Here is an 8237-nt window from a genome sequence, read left to right as displayed (position 1 = left end):
CACTGAATGAGTGTGTATAATTATGTGTGCTGCCATGTATGAATGCTGACCACCTTGTTGTACTGCTGTGAAACATGGACGACGTATCGCCGTCACATTCAACAACTTGAGCAGTTTCACCAGAGATGCCTACGAAAGATCCTCGGCATAAAGCTCCAACCCCCAGGTCCTAGAAGGGAGCGGCCTGCCCAGCATCGAAAGCCTGCTGATCCAGTGCCAGCTAGGCTGGACAGGACACGTTGTCCGCAAGACAGACAGCAGGATACCGAAGATGCTCTTGTATGGCCAGCTGAAGGAAGGCCACCGCGAACTTGGAAGACCCTGCAAGCGCTTCAAGGACAACTTGAAGACAAACCTCAAAGCCTGTGATATAGACATCGTTTCCTGGGAAACATGCCTTTGACCGCTCTCGCTGGAGGATGCTGTGCTCTAGTGGCATAAAGACGTTTGAAAACAAGAGAACGCTGGCCATAAAGGAGAAACGAGAGCGAAGGAAGCAGGGCTCAACTTCTGGAGACGTTTTCCCTTGCAACACCTGTGGGAAGTGCTGCGCATCCAGAATCGGCTTCTTCTCCCATATGAGGACACACACCGACAGATACACCTGCCTACCTACTCATCCGTCGGTCCGACGGGAGACTCCATCATGTATGAATGAATGCTTATGTATGTAACGAAATCACATTGTAGTGAACTGACAATAACGCAGTGAGAAGAAGACGAAATGAAGCATTATTGCCGTGTGTGAATAAATATACTGAGAAAGAGTCTGAATCCAAGACTCTCTCTCTCTCTCTCCCCTCCTCTCTCTCCCTCCCCCTTCTCTCTCTCTCTCTCTCTCTCCCCCTCATCTCTCTCTCCCCCTCCTCTCTCTCTCTCCTTCCCCCTTCTCTCTCTCTCTCTCCCTCCCTCCCCCATGCCCTCCCTCTCTCTCGCTCCTCCTCTCTCTCTCTCCCTCATCTCTCTCCCTCCCCCTCCTCTCTCTCTCTCTCGTCTATCTCTCTCTCTATTCCCCCCCTCTCTCTCCCTCCCCCCTCTCCTCCTCTCTCTCTCTCCCTCCCCCCTCCTCTCTATCTCTCTCCCCCTCCTCTCTCCCACCCTCCCCCTTCTCTCTCTCCCTTCTTTCTCTCTCTCTCTCTCTCTCTACCCCCCTCTCTCTCTCCCCGCTATCTCTCTACCCCCCTTTCTCTCTCTATCTCTTTCTATTTCCCCTCTCTCTCCATCCCCCTCCTCTCTCTCTTCTTCCCCCCTCCCCCCACCCCCTTTCTCCCTCCTCCTCCTCTCACTCTCTCTCTCTCTCTCCCTCCCCCCCCCCCCTCTCTCTCTCTCTTTCAGGTTACATACAGACGCCCAGATGCGTAAACCAGCACTTTAAAACCTGCACAACCATAACCCCACCAGCTGCTCACGTGATCTTTCTAAGTGACAACAGTACGTCCAATGTCTTCGATCTACCACTTCTTTTCCAAGGTCCTTGTGGACAATATGAAGACACAGGAAGAAAGCCAGACTCTCTACCCTACATCTTTCCAGACTCGTTTCTGGGTTTCCAAGGCTGGTTTGATTTTTTCTTTTCATTCGGCGGTCCTAGTGGAGAATACATGAATTCAACGTCCATGTCCTTATTGTACGAGGAGCGCAAAGTGTGTAATAAACCATTCAGACTTGTGTTCTCTTTCCAGCGGAGCAAACCCAAGATGGTAAATTTATTGTGGAACTGCTCCAAGACTGAGTGGCCTGAACTCTACCGGCACTTTCCTTGTGACCTTTACGGTCAGTGTGTGGAAGCCGAGGATGAAACTCAGTGTTCTTACTATTCCGAAAACTGTGGAACTCGCGAAGTAATGCTATACCAGTGTGTTTGTTCATGATGTGATGTGTGTGTGTGTGTGTGTGTGTGTGTGTGTGTGTGTTAGAGCGCACGTTTGTGTGCATATGAGTATGTGTGTGTGTGTGTGTATGTGTGTGTATGTGTGTGTGTGTGTGTGTGTGTGTGTGTATGTGTGTGTGTGTGTGTGTGTGTGTGTGTGTGTGTGTGTGTGTGCGTTTAAAAATCAGCGAACAGCGATTGTTGAATCTGCCTATACCAAACAATAGGAAAATACAATAGTACAATAACAGTGGTTATCACAATGTGACGGTCTCCTAATTTTTTTTACTCATTTGTGTTCAGTTGTGTGTGTGTGTGTGTGTGTGTGTGTGTGGTAAACTTTAACATTGCCATTTTCTCTGGAAAAACTCTGTCTGTCAATACCAAATTTGGCTTAAACGTAGTAGGAAAAAAATCTTCACAGTCATACCAATAATAGGTTGTCGTCTCCCGAATTTAGCAGTATTTCCGAATGATTAACAGTTTATTTCGTTGATGTTCGTTCCTGATTCCGAAAACCGCTGTTACCCCTTTGCAGCTGCCGATTGTCTGGTGAGAAGACGCCATGATGTCGTTTTCATGTTCGCAATTAAAAGAAATACACATTCTGGATAGAATACATACAGTAACACAAGCTAGATTATTGACGTGTTTTCTGCATATAAATATTCGAAAGTGGACAATGAATTAACTAGAATGAACAGAAAAGAAAATCTGAACTGACCGTTTCACTGCCTCGTATACACGACACTGGTCAGTGCAGATCGTGACAAAACATGTTGCAAAGCATGACGCGATGACAACGACTCCTCTACTGCCGAATAAAAAAAAAAGTTCTTAAATAATCATTGACGTGCTTACTGCATACGAATGTTTTAAAGTGGATACTGAATGAGCTAGAATGAACAGTAAAAAGAAATTGAATGGACGGTGCCGTAGTTTCTCAGTGAGTGGAAAGACAAGCTTGTTGAGCACGGATATCTGCAGATCTGTAAAAACGGACATATATATGGCAGTGTTTTTGAGGCGATGGGAATGTCTCCTTTACCTTGGACTTAAAAGAATTTTTTTAATGCCCGAGATATACCAAAATAACATGATTTAAACGGTGTTATGACTTCGATTGCCGCTGTCGATTTATTCCGCTAAAAGAACATGCACTGAACTCCTGTTAGCACAGTGGACAAAACCATTTGTTCTCGACCCAAACATCCATGGTTCGAATCTGCATTGAAGCCTATTTTTTCTTTCTTTTTTTTTCCCCGCGAAGCTGTATATGATTATAATAACGAATAGAGAACACATTTCAACAAACTAATTTTTCAATTTTTATAACTTTTTTTTCCTGTAAGTGTGTATCACAAGTGAGTTTTACAGGGCCTTGCTTTTCTTGTTTGAATAGTTATCATTATTATTTGATTTTGTTGTGTTTTTTTGTTGTTGTTGTTTGCTTGTTTGTTTTTCTTTTGTTTTGCTTTGTATATTTGTTTGATTTTTGCTTGCTCATTGCAGATTGTAGTTGACGGTACCTGCTTCATATATGAGGAGAAATTCTTTCTGGGAAATTCAGCAGAAATATCAAAACAAGCGTGTAAGAGACGGGGTGGTTTGCTGGTCAGTTTCGATTCTGCCCAACAGTGGAGTAATATGTACTCAGTGCTTCTGAACAGTGAAGAGAACTTTGAGATATTCATAGATATTCAGGCCATTTGGCAAACCATGAAGATATCTGAGGATGGCTACATGAGGAACATGTGAGCTTCGTTGAAATGTCACCCTCCTTCTCCCTTATCTGTCTGATTGGAGTCCGGTCTTTTTCTTTCTTTTTTTAAAAATGTATTTAAATACGTGCTGCTGTAATGTAGTGCTTGACAACAATGACCTGCATGCGTATGTGTGTGTGTGTGTGTGTGTGTGTGTGTGTGTGTGTGTACTTATGTGTGTGTGTGTGTAGGGGGGAGTGTTTGTGCATTGTGTGTGCATGTTTGTGTGTGTGTGTGTGTGTGTGTGTGTGTGTGTGTGTGTTTGAGAGAGAGAGAGAGAGAGAGAGAGAGAGAGAGAGCCCACAAGCCACAAAAGGGATGACTAGATGATGCAAAACAATTATGCTAATTAAAATGAGTAATAATTTCAGGTCCTGGTGGCTTATTTTTGTGATGCTGGTATTAATGACGTTGTTGTTAGCGTTGTAATCTTCACGATGCCATTGTGTTTTCCTGTTTTGCAGGTACATCAACACCTGGCAGTGGGGTACTGGCTCAGTAGCCTATAACTTTCACACTTCCTTCAATCAAAACTGCAATGAAGGTCTCGTCTCACGTCATGAAACGCCGAACGTACGCACGCACACGTGCATTGCGAAACCTGTAAAGACTGAAATATGTTTGGAAGTTATTGTTTTATTCAACAAGCAAATAGTGAACAAATAAACGCATTCACAGAGAAGGGGCAACAGACTACACACACACACACACACACACACACACACACTGACTCACTCACTCTCTCACACACACACACAAACACTCACTCACACACACACACACACACACACACAGATGCTGCTGCTTGATAGTGCTGTGGAAAATGTACAATCTTGTGCATCTTTGTGAACTGCTGAGATGCGCACGTGTGAGTGTATGTGTGTGTCTGTGTGTCCATGTGTGCATATGGAGTGCTTAAACATGAACTGGTAGAATAAAAGATTTAAGGTCCCAACAGTGTGGTCTTAATAATCACGTTGAATATTGTAGACTCTCCATTTTGTTAATAGCTCCTTTCGAAAATCCCGACCGAACTGCTGTGTAGAGTACCCACACCAGAAGATAAAAGACCCTGTGAAGAACTGACAATCAGCGCAGAACTTGACATCACAGCGTCACCCGTGCCGCTCGTGACCTGTCCCTCGAGGCACGTGACACACGTGACTCTGGCCTGTGACCCAGACAGTCTGTGCATGGAGAAAGTGGAGAGGGAAGACACGTCGCAAACTGCGATGTGTGAAGCTGCTCCGATCCAGGTTGTCCCTTCTCCTTACTTCAGATGTGAGATGACCGGTGAATATGTGCCGTACAGTGTGGTGTGTGACTGGCGTCAGGACTGTGGTGATAACAGTGATGAATCGTTCTGTCAGTTCCCACCTTGTGGAAACACAACCTACAACTGTGGCCAGGGACAGGTTGCTTTCTTTGCTCTTTTTAAAAATCTTTTATTTAATGTCTTTGTGTCACCCTGCTTTGTTGTTCCCTAATGAAGGACGGTGGGGGAGGGGTGTTTGTGTGTGTGTGTGTGTGTGTGTGTGTGTAGGAGCAGTACTCTTCAGTTTAATATCTTCCATTTTAAGTGACATTAGACGGAAAAAAGAAGAAAACAAAGGGGTGTGGGGGGGCGGGGCATGGTGGTGAGAACACAATTGGGCAGAGGGTGAAGAATGGTGTGTGTGAGTATGTGTGCACGTGTGTGGTGGGGAAAGATACAGAGCATTGGAAAAAATAAAACATTAAAAGGGATACATAGGCATATGGAAGGAAATGCTAACATCAAACAACTATAACAAATATCCTGTTCGACGATGCAGCAAACCTTCTGCAATAGCAGATATCTTGAAATTGTCAAAAATACGTTCACAAAAATTTTCCGAGAAGTTTGGTAAAAACGATTTCAGACTCTGACATCCAAAGAGTACATGTTTGCCAGAAATAGATTATACACATATGATTGAACATCTTTGCTGAACTTTGTTATAAAAGCGTTCAGCTTAATCTGATTAAATTACCGAATGTATTTGATTGATTGATAGATTCAAATTGTTGAATATTATTTACACTTTTATTTGAAACTTTGCCATTTTGCTGGTATACTTCCCTGACTTTGCTCCACAATGCTTTTTCTAGTAATCGGTACCCCTCTTGTACAGACACCCCTCTTGTGCAGACAAAGGCACATAAAGTTCTGTGGTTCCCTGTTGGTGTTTTGCACCTTTTCTTGCAGCCCTGTCAGCCCATTCATTATATAGGAGACCAAGGTGAGAAGGAACCCAACAGAAAGTTATATGTGTTCCTCTCAAATTCAAAAGATGTACAATGTGACTTATTTCTATCATTATTTTGGTCTTGTTTTTACAATTTGATGATTTTAAAGCATATAATACATATTTTGAATCAACACAAAATAAGACTTGTAGAAGGCAAACTGGAAGATCAAGAATATAATTTAAAGCCATAAGAACAGCGATAAGTTCAGCTGTGAATATTGATCGACTTTTACCAATATAGTATGACCGTTCAGTTTTCAGTTTTGGTATAACGAAAGCTGAACCTGTTTGGCCATTGTCTAGGAGAGAGCCGTCTGTGTAAATATGCAAGTGATCATGGTATCTATTCTGAAGGTGTAATCGGACTTCTGTTGCCATGATATCTGGATTTTCTTTTTTTGCAATGTCTGTGTAATTGATATCAAACTGTGCTTTACTCATCTCCCAAATGGGGTATGGACTTACTGTTTTTTGCGTGTCTACATTATCTGGATTAGTTTCAGACTTTTGGAAAAGGTTTGACACAAATGTGCCAATGGGCGTTAAATAAGCTATCGCTTTAGCTCTTTTGGGGAAGTTGTTTTCAGATGTAATTCTTACTTCCTCTGATGTAAAATTTTCAGTTGTTGAGCTTCTCAATACGTATTTAGCATATGCCAGGTTTCGGTATTCATCCAAAGGTAATTCTCCAAACTCTTTGTATGCTCCGAAGGTTGATGCGTGGAAAGGTACGCCAAGGGCAAGTCTATATGCTTTACAGTCAATGCTTTGAAGTTTCTTTAACAAATACTTTGGAGCATTGAAAAAGACTTCTTGTCCATAAGATAGTTTGGATCGAATAAGTGATGATGATAAATGTTTCAATATCGTTGTATCTTGTCCCCAGTACTGTTTACTTATAACTTTGAGCAAGTTCAAACATTTTCTTGCTTTTGTTATTATATATTCAACATGGGCATTCCAAGCTAGTTTTGAAGTAAGCATTAAGCCTAAAAATTCTATCATATCTCTGTACTGAATTGGCTCATTTTCAATTTTAAATGTTGGTAACTCTTCTGGATTATTTCCATTGTTAAAAAGCATAATGTGAGTTTTTTTTCTTCTGATAATGTAAGACCACTGTCGACAATTTACTTATTCAGTTTATCTATTTCTCTTTGGCATGTTTTCTTAATATAGTTTAATACCCTTTTTGGTGTATTTCTTTTCATATTTATATTCATCCACATTCATATATCATCTGTGTATTGTACTAGGATCACGTCTTTTGATAAATGTTTGGGTAAGTCGTTCAGCAAGATGTTAAGTAGAACAGGGGCAATAACAGAGCCTAGGGGCAAGCCCATGTGAAGAGTCTTAGGATTTCAGTACGTATTTCCGACCCGTACTTGTATACTTCTTTTAGTCAGGAAAACTTTGATCTAATTATAGAGACGCCCTGAAACGCCAACAGATTTCAGTTTAAAGAGTAACTTTGCATGCCTAACTTGATCATAGGCTTTCTTTATATCAAAGAAAGTTGCATGAACGCTTTTTCTTCTAGCGAATTGTTGTTGTTTTTTTACATGCATTGTAAGTTTAACCAAATTATCAATTGAAGATCTACCGCTCTGAAAGCCCGCTTGATTAATTGGGATAATTCTATTTTATGGCAATAGTGCATCAGTCTTCTAAAAATTATTCTTTCCATCAGTTTACCAGTATGTGATGTTAGCACAATTGGCCTGTAGCTGTTCTTATCTGTTTTACATTTCCCTTGTTTATAAAGTGGTATTACAATAGATTGTTTCCATTCTGCTGGCATTAAACTATCAATTCAGCACTTTTGAAAAAGATTGAATAACAAAATTTTCTTGTAGGTGTCTAAGCATCTCATTTGAGACTCTGTCAAGTCCTTCAGATGTTTTGTTTTTTTAGGGAGGGATAGTAATGCGACCTTAACCTCACTGCGTGTGAGTGGAGCATTGATGTATTGACTGTTATCAGGACTTGGATCTGTATAATCACTTTTGCTCTCTTCTTCAGTTCTGTGTTTAGTTCTTTTTAGGCGATAGACCTTCCAACTGCATAGACTCTGAGAACATTTCTACAACTGTTTCTGCTTTCTCTGCACTGGACGGAAATTCTTTGTCTTCTATCTTAATTGGGCAAGTTGGCAAACTTATACATTCTTTCCTTTCACTGAATTTTTTTCCAAACCTTTTTAGTATCTTTATGATCTCACGGGAGCGATTTTTCTTATAATAACTGTGTGTTGGGGAATAAGGCCAAGACCATTTTTATGTTTTCCACCATGGTCTTCCTGGCTTGTTCCGGGTCAGTGTCTTTTATATC

The sequence above is a fragment of the Babylonia areolata genome, chromosome 35, assembly GCF_041734735.1.
Source record: "Babylonia areolata isolate BAREFJ2019XMU chromosome 35, ASM4173473v1, whole genome shotgun sequence".
NCBI lineage: Eukaryota > Metazoa > Mollusca > Gastropoda > Neogastropoda > Buccinidae > Babylonia > Babylonia areolata.
This window is presented reverse-complemented; position numbering follows the sequence as displayed.